General features: G+C 30.4%; 1 protein-coding gene and 1 non-coding gene across 2 annotated transcripts in view; one reads left to right on the top strand and one right to left on the bottom strand.

The window, feature by feature from the left end:
- Positions 1-21,328, top strand: part of LOC119689343 — a 53,985-nt gene that overhangs the window by 18,007 nt on the left and 14,650 nt on the right. The window lies entirely within an intron of this gene.
- Positions 12,746-12,944, bottom strand: LOC119662817. The gene has a single exon (XR_005250916.1). It is a non-coding gene; the product is annotated as a U2 spliceosomal RNA (small nuclear RNA).

The raw sequence follows: 21,328 nt of genomic DNA, 5'->3' as shown, positions 1-21,328 counted from the left end.
TATTTTAGGAATTTTATACTCGTACCTTATGGTGTTACACTACAAGTTCTTAAGGGTTAAGAGACCTTCATCTTATGTCAGACAATTGCCGATGACATCTATTAGCCACCGTCTCACATTTTTTTTTAGTAAATTTGAGTTATTCGTTTTGCTATTGCAAAAGACTTAATTTATTAGAAGTGATACTATCAGACCACGTCTCTAGAAAAGTAGATAGTCTTTACGATTCCATTTTACAGAATGAAAGACCGTATATTTTTCGAGAGTTCCGAAATAATAGAAAACCACTATGAAAGAGTGAAAGAGTACACTGTAATCATAAATATTAATTAAAAAAGTCTCCGAAACTGTGGCGTGGTGTCTACATATTGAAAAATTTTACATTCGATAATTAAACCTTCTGTTAAGGTGTTTATTATCAGTGTATCTGTCAATATGACAACAGTTATTGGGTTTATATATCTTCATTGCTATTGCTATACAATTATCACTAATAATGCAGTATTAACAATTTTAGCTTTTCCACGTCGTCTGATTATGTGATATACAAAGATATGATAATCCATTTTTCATACTCTACATTGTAGTCTTATTCTTATTTTTCTTTTTATGATCATTTCATTTGTATATATCACAACCCAAAATATCCATATATTGGTTATTGTCCCTTTTCTTCGATATTATGCACGAAGCTTCGAAAATTAATTATAAGCCTTCTTCGCTCATTTTGGTAGAATCTTATAGTTTTACAGATTTGCAAAGTAAATAGTGATCATCTCTCTGTATTATCTACATTCAGTGAGGTTTATTATTACGCTGTACCTAGTTTCTAAGACTTAATTCAATATTTTCCTTCCTTTTATATAGTTTGTTTATAAAATTTTTTTTATAAAAATGATTTAAACCCAAAATAACCAAAGTACTATGTAATACTCATCTTACATCAGTACTATGTAATACTTTAGAGATCACGAAGATTTCAACTGCAGCTCTGAGAATAATGTCGATTTTTATGATTGATTTTAGAGACAGATTGTACTAAAGCGGCAATTGTTCACCTGCACCTTAAGTTAATTACTTTAATTGTATATTAAATTAAAATAAAAAAATTATCCAAAAAACTTATTCAACTGAAAGTTGCACTTTTAGTTCATCCGTTGCCTTGAGTCAACTTTTACAATTAGACTGACATTAAAGAGGCCTTGGAATTAAAACAAAAAAAAAATTCGCTCTAATCAATAAAAGCTGAAACTCTTCAGTGGAGCATGGAGCATGGAGCATGGAGCATGGAGAAGCCAACATTCATTGCCAAAACTTAAACCCAAACACCAATAGATACTGTACAATAGATACAAGTATCTGCGCTTAAGTAATTTCACAGTTCGTTTCTTCGCTGACTTCTGCTGACTTCTGCTGCTCTCGTGTCGTAAAGTGCTTCCTACAGTTTGATTCGATCTCATTTAACACTTCATTGAAACACTTTTTCATAGCTGAACTACTAGAGTGATGTATGTCAAAATTGTAAAAATAAATTAAAAATATTTTGCATTTTTTACTCGTCGAAGTAAAAGAAATGAACAAAAAATCGTCACATATAAAACGTTCACTTTGTTAAAGCATTTAGCATGAAAAATGCTGACAATCCATTAAACCACTAAAGGGTTAAGTTCAAGTTTATTGCTTATTGTTTATTGTTTAGTGAAAGGCTTGTAAGGTGTCAATATTATTTATTTCGGGGCAACTGTACCAATCGAAATATTGTTGGAAGGCATCTTAGTAGTTGAAATAAATTAAGGGAATTGACGTTTCGTTGGTCTCGGTTTCACTATTTCAAGTTTTAGTGAAATTAAATGCAATCGCAATTAGTCGCAGTTGAAAACTACAAGTTTCAAATTTAGAATTGGATCCTGCATGGAAGTGGGTTGTATATTGAATACCTAAAATATAACCTCTTCATAATCAGGAGATAAGTTATTATTAATGTTTAAAAGGTGAGAGTTTTCAGAAGTTATTCAATAAGAAAATTGGTTCTACGGTATAAAGGACTATGACATGTTTAACCCATATATGTATTGTCTGAATTTGTATAAGGAAAATGTATAAGGATTTTAAATATTTTCTGGTCTTAAGTTGAGATGTACTCTCTCTATATTTCCTAGAACTTCTACTACTATAGCTTAATATTACTATAGCTTTATATAGTCATACCTAGGAGTGGTTAAACGCAATGCTTGACAAACAAATACCCTTCAATTTTTCACAATTAGTAATTATTGAACACGTTTGAATGTCATTATACTTTATACAGTTTCTTCTGTTGAGTTTGTACAATGAATGAAATATATAGGGCTTTTTAAGACAATCACAGAGAAATTACTTATTAGATATTAAACCGCTTACTGTGTTTTATAAATCGTATAAATAGTTGAAATATTTTGGAATCTTTAGAGCGGTTATATTTATATTATTCTACTACTATGACTAAACGTGTTTAATATTATATATACTCAGTACTCTACTTCGGACACTATAAAGAAAACTGTAGTACTAATACTTTCATTATTTCCCTTAAACACCACAAAGGTATTCCATTATATATATATTTTTTTACTATTCCTCTATAAATTAAAGTATTGGATCGACATCACATCCAATATGAGTTAAATATAGTTACTTCTTTCGTTTATACAACACTGCTGTGCAAATCTCTAGTATGTATTTCGAGGTCTCATTCATTTCTCTATAAAACCCGCAAGTTTAAATAGTGTAAGTTCACAGTTTTGTAAGATCAAAGTTTAAACTGCAGTGCTCGGTTAGAATTTCTATAAATTATTATATGCTTAAATGCTTAAATTATTTTTATTTAATTGTATACAATCCTTCAAACGCTTCAGATTGAAAGGCTCTATGAGAGTTTTCCATTGTGATAGCTCTGATAAATGACTTCAGTATAGATTTCTTCGTTTCTCTTCTTCTTTCTGAATGGGTGCATAGAATCGACTTTTCCCATTAAAACAGAATAATATAGGTAAAAATATCATTATTATGTGTACATATATAGTTCTCTGTTTTGTGCAACATTTATCGAGATCCTTACATCTGGCTTTGTGTCCTTCCGTCTCATTCACATACGCAGTTCTCAGTGATTCTTTCCATCTTACATTTAAAGGCACTTTGGTTCATGAACTGCATATTTGAATTGTTGTGATATCCTCTGCTGTGGAAAATCTAAAAAGTTTATTATTCAAAGCTATGTTATTATTCAAAGCTATGTTCAAAGCTACCAAGTAACCTTTTGAACTTTGTCTAATTGTGTTCTCTCTTTTATCTATTTCCCTTCTAAGTCTTCGGGTGTAGTTTTGGTCGCATACAAAATTGGCAGTAAATGAATTGGTTTCCGTAAATGTTGAATATCTACTGCTCTTTCGTATCTCAGCCTACGATCGGCTGGTGTGTACTTCCTCTTCAGATACGCACTAAACACGTTTGCAAAGAAAAGTGAAATTCATGCTGACCGACGCAGTTTTATTACGCATTTGCGTACAATGCCTAATGGAACATGATTTCCGATATTTCGTCTCTATGTACTACCTGTCTACCGGTCTGCGGACTAAAATAGCCGAGCGCGGCTCATTTGAAAATCTTGTTGCTAAATAAAATGTTGCAAGGGCTTGAAAAACTTGAAATTGAAATTGTTTAAATTTTTTAAAACAAAAAAAAACATATTTGTACATGAAAGCAAATTCCGTAAAATATAGTCAACGCAGCGGCGTGACACGCAACTCGCACGCAGCATCATAGAAATGCGCTGGCAGCTGCCGCGGCATCTCGAGGCGCCTAATTCCGCACATGAAAGTGAAATTTTTACAGTTTCGGCTTTGGAGAGCTACAAAAGGTTTTCTTTCGGTGGGACTTGCTTTTCTGATTTCTGGTTTAGCGCTGCGAAGACAAATGACAACGCATACTTGTGGTGTAACAAGCCAGAAATGCGTTTTTGTCACTTCCTTCCACAAGCGTACAGCGAGCGTTTTGGACAAGTTTATAGTCTGATCCGATCTATGATGCAGCTGTACTAGATGATGCTTTTATTTTTTCCGGAAGAAATGACAACATCCATCGGATGACAGTATGGACTGTTTTAATGTGGATTTTTTGCAATGCAATGCAGTGACTTTCCGACGCAGGCAAGACTTGGATGGCTTATGTATTATTAAGCCTCTTGATGTATTGAGTCTGGATCTGAATTAATTTCAGTTTTGTATTTTAATTTGTTTATAAGTTATAATTTTTTTTTTTTTAAACTTATTGTTTTAAATTAAAAATCAAATGTTGTAGTTGCGGATACAAATTGGGCAGTTAAAATGAATTATTAGTGAAGTCACTTCTCTACTGTGTTTTTTTTCAATTTCAGTGACTTCTCTTATTTTATTCCCTATAAGTAATTATTTTTTTTTTTTTAATAATAAACAAATAAAATATTTTTACTTGTAGTTTGGCATACGCAAATGGAATTTAAGCTAAAATTAAAAAATTTTTTTTTTTTATTTTATTCACTGAAGCCGCTTAGCTGTTGTTTGGCTGTCGGTTGTTGCTTGTTTTTCATGATTTTATGTAAATATAATTTTATTTATTTATGTTAAATACACAAATCTCCGCTTCACTTTCACACATTTCACTTAATTTGCTTAAATCATCTCGAGCGCTTGGTGAAGCATTCACCCCGCGTCGCCGTCCGATGCTTTGGTCAATACGAAAGCTCATGGTTTGCATCTCATCTCATCGCACGCATCTGTAAGCCATTTAAGGTGCGTCTTCAGTGATTCTGTCGAGATCGTGTTTTTTGGGTACTCCATGGAAATTAAATAACTCGCGCGTTGTGGTTGTTGTCTTAACCGTTTTGGTTTATGGAAATTTCAAGTGAAATGACAGATGAGTTGCGATTTGTTTTTGGGATTTTGTGTCAAGTTGGAATTTTTATGTTTTCATTTTACTTTACATGACACAAATTCTTCTCTTAATTACTTAAGAAGAAATCGAAAGTGCTGTTTACCTTGTTTCCTCTTCCATACAAAGTTAAATTTCGCTTACATTTTTTGTTTAATTGACACAACAAAAAAATGTATAAATCATATTACAACGGCACTATATGCCTTATAAAGACGATCATAGAAGTTATTAAACATATTTATATTATATTTAATCTAAATCAAGGACTTTAAGAAGCGTATCTCACGAAGAAGAGCATAGAATAAGCTAAATCTAGTGATTTAAGAAAACAAACTTTACAAAGAAGAAAGAAGTAAATAATTTTGCTGACCTTTTTCGTGACCTAAATCAGGAACTTAAACAAATTTAACTTACAAAGTGCAGGGAATAATTAATTATGTTGATATCAATCATGATTGAGTGCTTAAGTGAAGTGCTTAATAAAATATCTCTCACAAAGAGAAGCATAGAAATTATTGGACACATTGAAGTTATTCTTGAATGAGATTATGGATTTAGAGGAACATATCTTACAAAGAAAAGCATAGTATAATTATATACACGTTGACATCTAAAGCAATGGCTTAAAGAATTAGACCTGGAATAGATTTAAAGGAATAGAACTTACGAAGAAGAGCATTGAACTGATAATTCAATATCTTTGTCTTCATGAACACATATCTCAGTAAACAAATGTCTTTATTTAAGATACGTTAATATCTTTGCGAACTATGTTAAGAATTTCAAGAAGCGTACACTATAATCCAAAATTTGAAGAAAATATTTTTGGTTTGATGACTTATATTATTTATTTAAGATCACTTATTATCACTTCAAGTATCTGTTCTTGAAATCTTACACTTATAACGCATCTCATTTGTGCAAACTTGAAATATTTTTAATCTCAACTGCATCTGCATTTCATCGATGTCGTCCAAAACTTGCAACCTCTTTGCACCAGCCTTTTGGACAGTCGGACGGCAAAAACCAACGCAAACAATGACAAATTTTAAATGTTTTTAATTTATGCCAAAAAAAATTGAAATTTTCTGTTCATCTCCACCCATCTGCCCGGCCAACTAGTAACATTATGCGCCTCAAATGCGGCCCCTAACAGACTCAAATCGCACCAATGCAAGCGACATCTGCAGTCCAAAGTATATTTTTGTTGAGTATTGCCTCGAACTGCGTTTCTATCTTAAACGATTCGTAAACTCGCCACTTTGAAATACCAAAATCAAACCCATTAATATTTTTGGACTTATTTATTTATTAATTTTTGTTTGAAAAAGTTTTAATAATTTCTTCTCTTCGCCGAACGTGAGCAACTTTCACTTTATTAACATAAATTAGTACGATTTTGTACAAATGAGTACAAAGATACTTTTCAAATTTTATTTGCTTTTTATTTTTATTTTTGAATTTTTTTCCCTTATGCATAATTCGTTAACTACTTTGGATCGTTGCTGTTTTAGTCATGAAATACACTTAAGTCAACTAATTAGCACTTTCCCAATTTTTGTAGTTCCTCAGCTTCACTCAACCCCACTTAGCTCATATCAATTTGGAAATTGTCTTCATACTGTCTTCATTATTGTTTTCAGCCACCTTTGCTCAGATGTACATAACCTTACTGCAGTTTGGCAGGCTGCCATATTTAATTTTAATTTTAATAATTAATATTTAATTAAACTTAATATTTGCCTGCTTGGTTATATGCATTTGACTTGAGAGATTGCCAAAAAGTTTGGTGTGACTTTATTCTATAACATTTAATATATTATATATATTTAATATATATATATATATACTGGCATATATCAGCTTTAATTGTTTATAAGCGACAGTTTTTTTTTGTGGTAATTAGCTATTGATGAAGTTTGTCAATAATTAAGTTGGACTAGAGTGCAGCTAGTATAGAATACTAAGTATATTAAGAATACTAAGAATACTGAAAGAATACTAAGTATTCTTTATATCTAAACAGAGTTTACAAGTTTTTCTCACATAATTTATTTCAAACATTTTGAATAAATTATTTCTCATCTTACTTTAAACATTTAAAATGATATAAAAATTAATAAGATTAATAGCTTAAAAAAATATATTAATAGACACTACTATTGACGCAGTCGAGACATGGTAGATCATGGTACATCTTTTGCAAGACCTTAACTAAACAGAAGATGTTCAGCTGTTTCAATTAATGCTAAATATTAGTTGTTGATCATTTATATACGTCGCTTGAAGAACTCCCAGTACATTATTCTTTACCTGACTCCGGATTGAAGGTGAAAATCACCTATCCTGATCACTAGAAATTGACTCCTTAATGAGAGTGTCGTGATGTACGCGAGTAGAATGATTGTATTCATTTACAATTATTCAATGTGGAGTTGCATATTCCAATAGGGTGCTGTGACCCATAGATCAGCAGAGGTATATGTTCAAACATATAATTTCAACTGATACTGGTGGAATTCCTCGGAGTTCCAATGGGACGTTCAACGGTGTAATATACTGAAGATGTTAAATTTTGGACTTTCTTGACTCATTGTCACATGTATGCATCGCAAGTCCATAACATCACTGATTTTATTGGATTTTTATAGCACAATAGACTAACTATGTGGCGATTTATAGTACCTCCCACTTCATCAATGTAATCTAATATTAAATAAAGTGAAATGTATATTTTAAATAAGTTTTCCTTTATTAATTTCATCTAAATTATTTTAGTGTAAATTTGATTTCCTCAAATTGGAATATTGCTTTCAAACGAGAACTTTTATGTCAAAATCAATTTACATCATCTCAGTATCGTTTGCGTTAGGAATATTAATCATATGCATACGTACTTACAACGTTCAGAACCTGAAAGTCACCTATTAAGCCAGGTTTCGGTTACCTCGGCGCTTACTATTATTGCTTGCTGCTATCATTTATGGAGACCAAACTCTTGCAAGGGCGTCATTGCTTTGACAGTTAATCAGCGGAATATATTGAGAAAATATTTTAATAAAATTAATTCCGATGGCAATGCTCACTACAAAATATCTCACATATGAATTATAGCACCCATAAAATACTATATATATGGACTGTATAATACATTACAGTGGAAACGTTAATTGTTCAACGTATAAACTTGACCATTATACAAACAACCAAGTTCAGCACTCAACGGAGTGTAGTGCGGCGATGTACACTGCAAAGTGTGCGGCGAAATATTAGAGGTAAAAATTTTAGCTATTAAAAATTGTGTGTGGCGATAAAATGAGTTGACGACGCTTGGAATGTCCAATGAATTTGTAAATTAAAATTGCTGTAGTACAGTTGGCCTTGCACTTTGTTTAATATTTTGCATACGAAATGAAGTATCGAACCATATAGGGAACGCTATTAGCTTTTATGCAGTCCATTTACGGATGAATAGCGCTCTAAGCTCAGCTTGCAGGAAATACGTAATCCATTACGTCCTTTTAGGCAAGACGCAAACGTGCTTTGCACATTGGCTGCACATTGGATTTTTGCACAAAATTGAAAATGAAAGTAAAATTAAATTAAAATTAATTTCATTGAAGTATCTTTTTTGTCTTCGGTTGCGTATACTTTAGTTATTTTTAATATTGCGCCAGCTTTTACGTGAGCTCCAGTGCAATTAATGTTACTCATACGCCATGTGGAAACGAACTTTTATTTTTACTAGCGAAGTGTGTCACATGTCTTAATTGCTTTGAATTATTATTTAATGGTATTGAAATTAAATTAACTGGTACGAAGTACTGGCATAGCCCCAAAAATGTTTATGATGTAAACCACTTGGGTTTCTCTGGTTCTTCAATTATAATAAATGATATGCAAAAGCTGTCTAATATGAGAGCATTGGTTTAGACTATGATTTGAAAAAATTATAACTTATTTATTTATTCTAAGCACCCATCAACAATAATGAAGAAGCAACTAAGCACATGTTTCATAAATCACAAGCAATTTTTTAATGACGTCATCGATCCATCTTAAACATTTGGTGGAAAAATTGTGAGCTGTTTAAGAGTTGCAATATAAAAATGAACCGTTTGAGGAGTAATAAAAATCGAAAGTTGGGAGTGGCTAGGAAATATAGCTAGGAAATTAGCTACTCCAAAAATTTGTACTTCGATACACAGAACTTAGTGATCGTTTTTCAAACTGTGAGAACAGACGCATTGTTGTGAAGGAGAATAAAATTGTTCTTCTGTAAACTGAATTCGATCGATAGCTGCCAATAAATATTTAATTTTTTTTTTTGAATTTAAATGTGATTTGCCAAAAAGCTCCTTTCATCTTTTAAGACTGACGCTAACACCTATTTGATCAGTTTCTGAACATTAACTAGCTTTAAGGTTAAAAAAAAAGATTCATATAACTTTCTAACTACTTGTTTTGGAACACGATCATACTGGAAAACCGCAGTCTTATTCATAGTTATGCTACAATGCATAAAATCTATATTTTTCCTTCCCGAAATGTTTGGAGTGCTGCTTATAACAAAGCATTTAACTTCCTTCTTTAATTCTTGTGTATATTTCTGTCATCATAATTATTGTATTGCATTCTGGAAGGCGTGAACACCAAATGTTCATGACAGTGCGTCCAATGATAAACTATTGTACCCTATCCTATTCTTAATTACCAAAGAATTTCTTTTATTTTAACTATACAACCTCTTCTATTTCGATGTTTGACTACTCAGATTTGTGGATAAATTCACTGTTAAAAATCCTTCCCTTTTATCTTATAAGAGCAGAACATTTTCGAAGAATATATAAGAGTGCTTCCGTATCTCTCATAATATCCTGTATCATCGAAAGTTGTCGAAATATCTAAGTGTAGCTTAAGCAATCCAACCATTGCTTTTAAATCTGATCTTTTAAAATTTAGGAAATATTTGCTCTTCTCTTCTCTGTGTAATTTTAGAAGAGCTTTTTACAGGGAAAAAAACTGTGGTTAGCTCCAGTGGTGAAGTCCGATTTGATAAGACTTTTGAAGTGATTTTTGCTGACTTAAGAAACTGGCTATGGCCCACCTTGTTGGCTTCAGGTAGTATTGCGACTTTATTATCATCAAACCCGCAGTATGCAGGTTTCCAGTGTAATATCACTTGATTCCCAGCGCTACCTGGGTTTATAGTACATTTACACTCTCATAAATAAGCATTTCTTACTATGTCACTTGCTTTATGATGCTTAAATTGCTGAAGGCATACAAGATGGCTATTTTGCTTGAATAAAGGAAGTCACAGATACTATTTGAAGTAATTATAAGTTTTAATAAATAAATTTATGACATATATGCATTAATATACAATTTCCGAAATTTTTCTAGTTTTTTATATCTCTTGGCAATTTTATAAATTAATTCAAGTGCTATTATTCAATGCTGTGGTACACTTATCTGTTTCTATAGCAATTTAATGCAAAATTTAAACTTCAAAAGTAGGAGAAGATTTCGACATGGAAGTCGGAAACTTCATTTTAAAATATGTACAATTATTAATTTTCATTATGTTAATATTTATTATGTTTTTATTAATGTTTTTTTAATGAACAATAAAACTTTATAATTTTCTTTTGAGTGCATCATAAGCACAAAAAATGATCTCAGGTTGTTTTAATTAATTAAATTTTTTTCCATTATTTATAAGTTGAACAGATACAACATCTCGTCAATTTGCCAATTCATGCCAAATCTTCATATTTTTCCATTTCATCGTAAAAGCATTAATTATAAAACAATCATATTTAATCCAAATACAACATCATAAGTCACAAATCATATTTTATCTCATATGTACCAAAGTGGTTAGTTGATAGCAAGGCAATGCTGTTTAACAGCTTCCGTTTGTCATATTAAAGCCTTTGAGTGGAATTAATTGTTAATAAATTCATAAATATCAAAGCTGACAGAATGAAACATTGATATTTTATTAACTTAAATTTTATAAGAAGAAAAGTTTCATTACTAGTACTTGGACTTATGGAAAATATATCTGAAATTACCAGACTCTGCTGTATGCATAACTCAAAGATCAGCCGACTTGGAGCAATTAAATGCTAAATTGCTCAGCTAATAATAGCAACCGAATCAGCATTACTGTATTATTTTATTTCCACGCCCCCCTCACACTCGCTACTAAGTTATGCATATTTATGAATAGCAATTGCGTAAGATGGGCGGCAATTGCATGCTTGAGAATTGCAAATGCCTGGGAGCGAGCAAGGAAAAACATTATAAAAATTCAAATTAATAAATAAACCCATTTTAAATGTTTCATGATTTGATACCATAAATCATAATTAAAAAGACTATAATTAACTCAGCACACAACGACTAGAAATGCAAAGTCGCTGATATAACAATCCCAACGGACAATAAGTAACTGCCACGAAAGTCTTATGCACGTGATGAAGGTCTTATGAGAGATGCAATCTGAATCAGTGATGCTAGGAAGTAATTGAAATGGATTGAGCAAACTGTGCATCTTCATCATAAATATTATCTATGTCTTGCAAAGTGTTGTTGAAAAGTTGGGAGTATTGAAGCGTTGGTACTAAGACTTTCCTAATGTGCAGCGTTCGTGTTTAATAAGGCGTTGTTGAGATACAAGGACGTGCAGTTTTTAAGTCTCATAAGAGAGTCTCATCATTTATTTTAAGAAATTGTATACATTCAGTATACATTCGGAAAGAGAAAGTATGAAGATTTTAAAATAATAACATGAAAATGCAAAAAATATGAGTACACATCCAAAAAGTAACAACGAACTATAGATAGTAAATAGGTAGTGCGGGGTAGTGGGCGGGAAAAGAGGTCACCCAAACTCACAGACTTTTAATAATTTTTTCTCATTAAGAAAGGTATAATTATTTACTTGGTAACCCTAACTTTCATATTGCTTTCATTTTCTTTTATTTTTATGACTCATGAATATATATTTATACGGATTGGTTCTGTGTGCAATGTTTGGTGTCCATTGGTCAACTTAATTAAGATAGTTTCAACTTAATGTTATAGCGAAATTAATACTTTAAAAAGGAAAAAAATTTCAAAAATTAATTATTTTCTTACTGGAAAAAGGATCAAAGCAATACAGTTGACTTTCATTTGTTTTGCTTTCTTATCTGTTTATAGATTAAAAATCAGAAGTATATTGTTTTAAAATTTTTGATAAACAAAAAACAAAAAAAAAATAAAATAAATTGTTTGGCTTTCGAATTTTGAGCAAATTTAATGGAATTTTACGATTTCGTATATGGCAGATCGAGGTAGCGATATCACATAAACGAGTTTAATAAAAACCAAACAAAAAAATGAAAGGTCCAGTTTTTCTCTGTTGAGATAAAGATTAACTGCAAATATTTGATTTACTATTTTTAATTAAAATTTAAAGTACAAGTTTATTTTTTGAAAGGAATTTATTTATTAGCTATTTTAAATAATATATTTTAATGAAATTCAAAGAAAAAAAACTGTTTAAATAATTATTTTTATTTGTAGATTAAAAAAAGTGATAGGTGCTTTAATAGAAATATTTGTAGATTAGAATATCTGGTATAAATTTATAGGAATCGAAAGTTGCTGTAGAATTACTTCTATGAAATTGTGTTTTTAAAATTCAATTTTATTGAATTATTTACGAATAATTAAATAGTACAAATAATTTTAAGACCATTGGATGAATGGTGTTTTGCAATACTCGAAACAGCTGTTTTTTTTTTTATTGCGGTATATTCCAGCTGTAGTGCAATACCAGGCCAATCCGCGACAGAGGTGGCGCAAACCCCTAAACACTATGTCTGATTCCAAAAATCAGTTCAACATTTCTTGTCCTTCGATGAAGAATCTATCATATGTTAAGCTGATAAGAATAGATACTACACTTCAAACTTACCCATAATAACTGTATGATCAGCTAAAATTCAATTGATTAAAAATAAATAAAAAGAACTACTATTGTACTATATACAATAGTTCCTATTAATCATAACTGATTAAATTAAAATAAATTTTAATATGAAATTTGATTTTATCAAAATAATTTAGTTTTAACTTTAAAGTATAATACATTTAATCAAAGATATTTAACAAAAGGAGTATACACGTTTACTCTTTTATAGAACACCGGGTTCGGTTCGTATAATAACTAACACCTAAATTTATACCAAATTTATAAAATTTATACTAAATTTATAAATTTAATTATTTAAACACATAGTATTAATTATCTTAATAAATTAAAGTATTTATGCAAAAAAACAAATTTGTCGCCTTAGATCAAAAAATTTTTATTTCACAAATTTGTGTGTCTTTGCGCTGCAAGCAAACACGGCAAACACGGACTGCTGTAAATGCTGCTTCGCTGTTATGTGGCTGTTATGTGGCTGTTATTTCGCTGTAACTTCGTTGCTACCGTACATTTTTTTGTTGTACTTACATTACTCAAATAATCTTCTATAAAAAATTGGCAAAAAATTTCAAATTTTTTACGGACTTGATTGTTGTGCTATCATGTGACTTTATTTATATATATATATATGTGTGTGTGTGTGCGTGTGTGTGTGTGTGTGTGCATGTTACATGTTTGTAATAGCATGCTAGTGTGGTATATGTGTGTCAACAACATATGCAGTAAATGCATTAAAGCAACAGCAATGCAGGTAATTATGATCAATAAAAGTGTTTACTTATATTTCATTTTTTATTTTTCAAATTATTTCTGTTATTGTTGTTATTGCTACTTACTATTCACTTAAAAGAAAATAAAATAATTTAACTGCATTTTGTTGTTATTTTACATTTTTATTATTAATGCATTAATTATTTTATGGAATTTATTTAGTGGCTTCAAACAGTTTGTCTTATTTTTTTTTGTTTTTTTCTTCTGAAAATTATGCATTATTTTTGTTGTTTTTTATGTTGTTACTAAGCATTTTGAGTTACTGTTGTTACTGCTGCCAACAGACATCTGCTAACTTTTCGCTGCTTTCTGTCATGTGACTCGTTTTTACATGGTATGTGGTGAAAACCGAAGCCGACCCTCATCGCTTAATGTAGGCAAAATTTGTGCACATGATTTGCGTGTTAATTTGGTAATTGCGCTGCCACTGCACTGTCGCTGCACTGCTACTGCAAAATAGTTTTAATTTTATTGTTGTTGCTGCTTTTTTTAATTGTTGCGGTTTCTGAAAGAAACCGTTAATAGAGTTTTGCATAATTTTTTTTTCGTTTTTGTTGTAGGATTTCCGCAATTAAACAGTAAAAACTAGTTTATACTTAAATTTTTTCATCATTTTTTTTTGTTGCTTTTTTTGTTTTTGGTATATTATACATTATTACATTTTTTTCTAATTTGGTGTTTTCATTTACGCTGTCTGCACTACACATTAGAAGGTTGAATTGGGCGTAATGATTGCTACAAATATTATTTAATAACATTTTTCATAAAAAAAAAAAAAATTATATATTTAAAAATGCTTATCTGCAATAATCTGCAACTAAAAAATAAATATAACTAAGAAGTGAAGAAGTGTAAAAAAAAATAATTCTTATTTAACAGCAGCATAAAAAGTTAGCTTGTTGCTCAAAAAGCATGCGCTGGTAATAACAGCAATACACAAGCAATAAACGTATTAGCAAAAACAAATAAGCTTAACACTTCGCTTGCTGGTGCGTTATTAACAGTTTAGAGTTTACAATTCATAACAACAACAAAAGTAAACATTGTTAAAAGGCAGGCATTAAGGCATAATTGCTATGGTGGAATTTGTTGCTGTTCTGGGTTACATTGTGGTGTGTGGTGTGTGGTGTGTAGTGTGTAGTGTGTATTCTTGTTAACATTACCGTTGCAAACGAGTTTGTTTCTTAAGTCTTTTCTATGCCCATTGCATTTCTGCAGTAATAACTTAAAGTTTTTGTATTTAATAACAATATTGTAACTTATAATTAATTAAATAAAATTAAATTATTTCCATTTTTTTTAATATATGTATGTATGTTTTTTTTATTACAGGTAAGCGGCTATGTGACACTATGTTATGACACGCATGTTTATGTAGCGCATTGTTTAGAAGCTCTGCCTACATAATCGTTGCAGTTAACAGTTTATGTTAAAGATATCTGGTAAATTAGTTAATTTTATTTATACATATATATATCTTATATATATGTATTTTAAATTATTAATTTTAGCTTTGAGTGAAAATATTAATTTAATGTGAATACTTAAACATTGCCTTTTTTTGTTTTGTTTTTTATTAATAATATGTTTTTCCTAGATTAGCTAAAATGGCTTAAAGTAATTACGATTTAATTATCTCTCTAAAGTCTACTAACTTAAGTTGTATTCATATATGTTGATTACTACTGCTTTGACCAGTCTAAACAATTTAATTCTTTTTTTGCAATATATTTCTCTACCTTAATAAGCTATCAGCAAAACATGCACATGCAATAAGCAACAAAAACGTTTAATTAAATTTATTTGAATAATTTATTAGTCTCATGTTCTTGTCCAAAAACAAATAATTTTCATTATATACTTTTTTATTTAAATATTGGCAAATATGTACACTTACATATGTTTACCTACATATATTAGCAAATAAGCAAAAGCAATCGCCTCAAAGTCATTAACGTTGCAAACGAAATCACTTTGCTAAATTTTGAGGTGTGTTTCACTATTTCACAGTTTATTCACCAAATGCATTTGGTATAAATTGTCAATTACAAAAAAAAAAAAGAAAAAAAATTCCCAAAAATGCCTGCGAGCAATTTTGCTTCTATTTTGGCAAACTCGAAGCACTTGAATGCGGAAGTAACTACCATTGCTTCGACTGAACACACCTTTATTGTTCTGTGGCTAGTTTGCTTACTTAAGCTCATAAAATATTGTCATTAACGCAAAATACTTTAAACTTAACAAATTATAATTTGTTTATCGATTCGCTATCAGTTATTCATTCATGCAGTAGCAAATACATCACTTAACCATATACCAACGACAATAACAACAACAACTACAACATATTAAATAACACTTCTGTTACATGTTGCCAGCCATAAAAATAAAGCAAGAATTGTGTAATGAAGTGTTAAACGTTTAGCTTCCAACCGAAATCGTGGCACGAGTCACAATTAACTCAAGAAAATTGCAGTCAAGCGTTAGTAATACACTGTAATACAGGGTACAACAACTGCTGACTATAATAAAAGTCAGCCAAATAGAATAATATTTCCACATAGGAATAAGAATGAATGTTAAATACCTTTCGGAAGGTACTACATATTACTACATATTATTATTATGACCAACAATTTGCATATCAAACTTAAAAACAAGCAATACAAACCGTATCATGATATAGGGTTCTCGATAGAGACAAATCTATATTCTAGAACTTCACATCATCGATGACCAAGCCTAAGATTCCCTCCGAATTTTAGCGTATGTAAGAAAGACGAATTAAATAGAATTCCCCAGGAACAGTAGAATACAACTATCTCGTTTAGAAAAACAACAACATGATAAGTTCAAAACTTTCATTACTGTTTTAATTATTGAACGTTATGAAGTCAATTAAATATATTATACAACTACACAACCTCTATGAAACTAAGTATCTTTTATTGTTCTCCAAAGTTCCTTTAGCCAAAGGTAATTTTTTGAATTTCGATATCAATCTCGAAAAGAGTGTCTCTTCTATCGCTAACTCACTAACAAGGATTGGATTGGATTTGAAGTGTTCCGCGTCTTTAATATCGATACTTTCGATGCTTAATATAAAATTGATATCATTGTTAGTTCTCATGTGTTTGGACTTGAAGCGATTCAACTTTAAATCCACTTCACTTAACTGAATTATATATATTACTTCAGGGGATTGCTTTGCGGCAATAATTTAAGCGAACTACATCATTAGACCTCAGAAGAAACTGGAAACAGCTGACATCTTGAATATATTCCTTATATTTATTTTTGTTGACTACATTTTTTTATAAGATGTTAATGTGAACTAAATTTCAAAGGTATTGAGTTAATATTCGTTACTCAACATATTCATACAACATATTCAACATATACAACATATTCATTGTCATTGTCATTGTTTCAGATCCAGCACTTTTTTAAGCATTATCAACTATTCTATATTTATATTTATTATTAAACATCATACATTATATAATCAATTGTTTACAATTATAATTTTCATCATGTTTAAATTATATTGCCTATAAATGAAAACTCATTGTTTTCATCTCATTGTCATTAGATGACTTAATGGGTGACTTTTAATATAATTCTTACTGGAAATACTTTTACCTTCATTATTTGGTTGTGGTTCGAGACTTATGAACCTTAAAATGGGCGAATTGTAGTTCTGTTAATGTATATGTGATCACAACAAAGTTTTAAAGCAGTCACTATAGACTAGTAGACTAAATAAATATTCAAAATTTGGTATTTTCATAGAGACATACATATATGAAAGTACAAACGACATAGTTCCGGGAGACTTTGACGGCAATGTCTGCGGTGAAAATATTGAAAACGTTCAACTACATTTTGTCGCAAATTGCAGCGACGAATCGCACTTAAGTGCGTGGGACAGAAATCTTGACACATTTTCCTCTTTATTTGTTCTACTTTTCTGTGTTCTTTTCACTCACACTCCTCTGCCCATCAATACAAATCAACCATTTTTATTTTGTGACATTATTATGTGAGTAATGTGATTTTTTTTTTCATTATTCTTTTTTTTATTTCAACTTTTTTCGTAATTATCTTCACTTTGATAATAATTATATATACTTCGTTACTTGTGGCACGACGCCACACTCTACACCCACATACACAAGTTAAATACTTTAGGAGGAAATTTATGACTAATTTTGTTGCAGGGAAGTATGGAATTAAGAAAATTGGCGGTTTTCACGGCAAAAAGTAAAAAACGGATCAACTAAAGCATCAAACCCACAGGTCATGATTTTTCTGTAGCTATTGATTTTAATTTATTGATTATTATTATTACCATCATTATTATTTTATTCTAAGGAGAATACTTTGCATCATTTCTGAGGTAGTTTAGGCTTCTAATGGCCTGAAGTATATTAAATGGTTTTCTTTAATTCCATATAATATGAAAAGGAACAGGACTGTTCTCGGCTCCCGTTATGTTTTTGAATTAATATAGAGAATATATTGCATTATTTTAACATCTATTGCACAGGAGATAATCTGAGAGGCCAGTGTTTAAGTGATATTAAAATATATCTTATTATAATAGTTATAAATAATAATAGTTAGTTGATAATGTTTTTCTTAGACTATATTCAGTTTTAATATTAAAGTGGATGGTTGTATACTAACATATTTAAGTATATTTAGAATTAAAATGACAATGTTTGTCTCGACTTTGCATTCTTTAATATCTTAAATCTAGATATTCCGCATAATGGTCTACCACATATCCTCGAGTTCGAATTTTTTCTCACTATCCGTACATATTGTGTTTGTGCAGTGATGTATATACTATATCTGTTCCAATTTCGTGCCCTATCCATCTTAGCTTTTTTTTTGTTCTTATAACTATCATTAGATAAGAAAGTTCATATAGACTTTGTAATTTATGGTTACGTGGCTATAAAGAGATATAATCATCACTGTTTCCTTTCCTCAACTTAACTGATATCACATATACCGATAGATAACGTTCACATCAAAGTCATAGGTTCATATTATATATTATTATCTTCGAACTTGTTGTGAGTGTATGAATGAAAAAATAAAAGCAATGAGCTGTCTATCTATCTATCTAAATATATCTACGACTCATTTCCTTTTACTTGAAGAACAACATCAAATTTCGTACAGCTTCTTCCTAAAATCATCTTTCTTTTGTTGGCGCTACTCTGATTTGAATGAAATATGACTGCAGGTATATATCGTAAAGTTAGAAAACATATTATATCGCTTTAAAAACAATAGTTAATCTATCATAGAAACCAGGTGTTTCCACACATAACCTTTGTATGAAGATTTCCTAGAATGTCTGGTGTGATAAAACACGAAAGCCCACATAATTTATATTTTATCAATTGTACTGAGCAATGAATTTTTGAAGGCTTTGTGGACTTTAGGTCTTTTATAATTGTATTAATTATAATTAATATTATAATTGTATTAATTTCTTTTAATTTACCTTCAGTTCTTTACTGTAGCATTTTCACTTCATGATGTTTATCTTATTTTAACAACTTTGTAGCGTGCAAGGTTAACTTAATTGATTTGCAAAAATTGCATTTGCTCTGTGGGTATGCATTTCCACTGAAAGTTTTTGCCTTAAGTAATTGTGGAAAAAATTATTAATCACCTGATTACACAATTGCCAGCCACGTTGTTTGAGTAAAAAAGGTAAAATGGGGGGAAACTAACGTTGCGAAGCAATTGGCAGTTGCAGTTGATGGTTCCATAGAAATTGTATTATTGACGTAGTCTTTTTGCATTTCAATAGTGGATCTGTGAGTTTGTGAATTGGTGAGTTTGATGTAAATTAAATTCGCATCGAAGCACATGTGCATGTGAGTGCAGTTTTTGAATTTATTGGAAAATTTGACAATATCCCGTTAGAGGCCGCAGTAAGTTTGTTGTTGCTTGCAACTGAAATGACAACGTATAGTGCGAGTATCATCCTATGGATACTGCCAAATCAACTTCTTTTCGGATACTCCAAGCTATTGCACAATCTGATTTGAGAAATTTGAAAGTGCTCGCCTCGAGTTTATTCATTTCATAATGATTGTGCAACACAAAACGTTTTCTCAAACTCTTTAACCCCAAAAGTTCAAATGTCTGGCAACTTAAAAGCTGCTACTTTGAACTAGTCATAAAACCGAAATACAAGTTATAAACATACTTCAACGGATTAAGCAAAATGAGATAGATACCCGTACTAGTACATAATTGGAGTGCAGCAAGTTTTTTGGAGCAATAGCGAAACCAAGAGAGGCGTTGCGCGCACCGCTTTCGCAGCCAGTCGTATTTGGCATTTCTGTTTGTTTACTTTGGGAAATAATGCGAAATGGCAACTGAATTTGCAAATATTTTTATAGCTGCCGTAAGTGCTGTTGTTGTTGTTGTTGGTGCTGTTACCATTGCTGTTGCAATGCAACATAAGTCACCATATCAGCGAGAGTCTGTAACCCACAGTAACCAGCTTGCAGCAACATTGCGTTGGGCCGCACGTCAGTAATCAATATTGGTTTTAGATGTTACTGCTAACGACCTTCAAAGCCGACTGAACCGGACTTCCAAGCGAATTTTCAGCAACAAAAAAAACAAAAAATATATTAAAATTTTATAACAAAATTGTTTTGGGTATTTTTTTTTTTTGAGGACTCTTGAAATTTATTTTTGTGTTTGTCCATTATTATATTGTATAAAGTAAATAATTTAAACATTTATTTTCCATATATTAGACATTAATGAAGAAAAAATAAATTCCTTATTAATTATATTTAAATTTAACATTTCTTAAAATTTTTTAAAAATTATAAATAAAAGGTTCATGAAACTCAACAACGAGCACGTGAGAGCCTTGCTTTGAACTGAGCACAAAAGAACGCAGCGCCATAAAAATGAGCTTAAGCCGTCAAGTTCGTCGCTTAAGTCTTTTGTTGCCACAACAAAAATTTCGGTATAATGTCAAAAAAATTTTAAAATAATATGTTTTTTTATCTATACATAATCAAAAAATAAATATTATTAATATATATTTATATTTATTGAAATGTGTAACAACAAATTTGTCAAAATTTATTGGCTTTGAGGCTTTGATAATGAGAAATATTTTAAGTTCATTTAGATGGACTTATCGATAAAAGGAACAACAAAATAAAAAGAAAATTAGGCAATTAAATATATTTTAAAAATGCTGCTGACTTAAATTTGCATTTGTAAATATTACTAAAGTTCTAAAGGTTTTTTTTGTAATTACGAATTTGCATTTGGATTTGCATTTAAAAAGACGACTGAATGTCTTTTATTGACTGTTTAATAAAATACTAAAGCTAATATGAGATTTGTTTTTTTTGTGGCTTATATGAGAAGTAAATGTACACTAAAAAAACATAAACTTTAAATAATATTTAAGTCAATTTATTATTAAAATTAACAACAGTCACAATAATCCAACACTCAGTATCCTAAAAATACAGCCAAATTTGATAAACACAGGCAGATACAAAGACATCAGATCCATCATATTATAAAGCCCTGTAAAGCCCCGTATTTAGTGTGACTTAA

The sequence above is a fragment of the Teleopsis dalmanni genome, chromosome X (assembly GCF_002237135.1).
Source record: "Teleopsis dalmanni isolate 2A chromosome X, ASM223713v2, whole genome shotgun sequence".
NCBI classification, from domain to species: Eukaryota; Metazoa; Arthropoda; class Insecta; order Diptera; family Diopsidae; genus Teleopsis; species Teleopsis dalmanni.
This window is presented reverse-complemented; position numbering and strand designations above follow the sequence as displayed.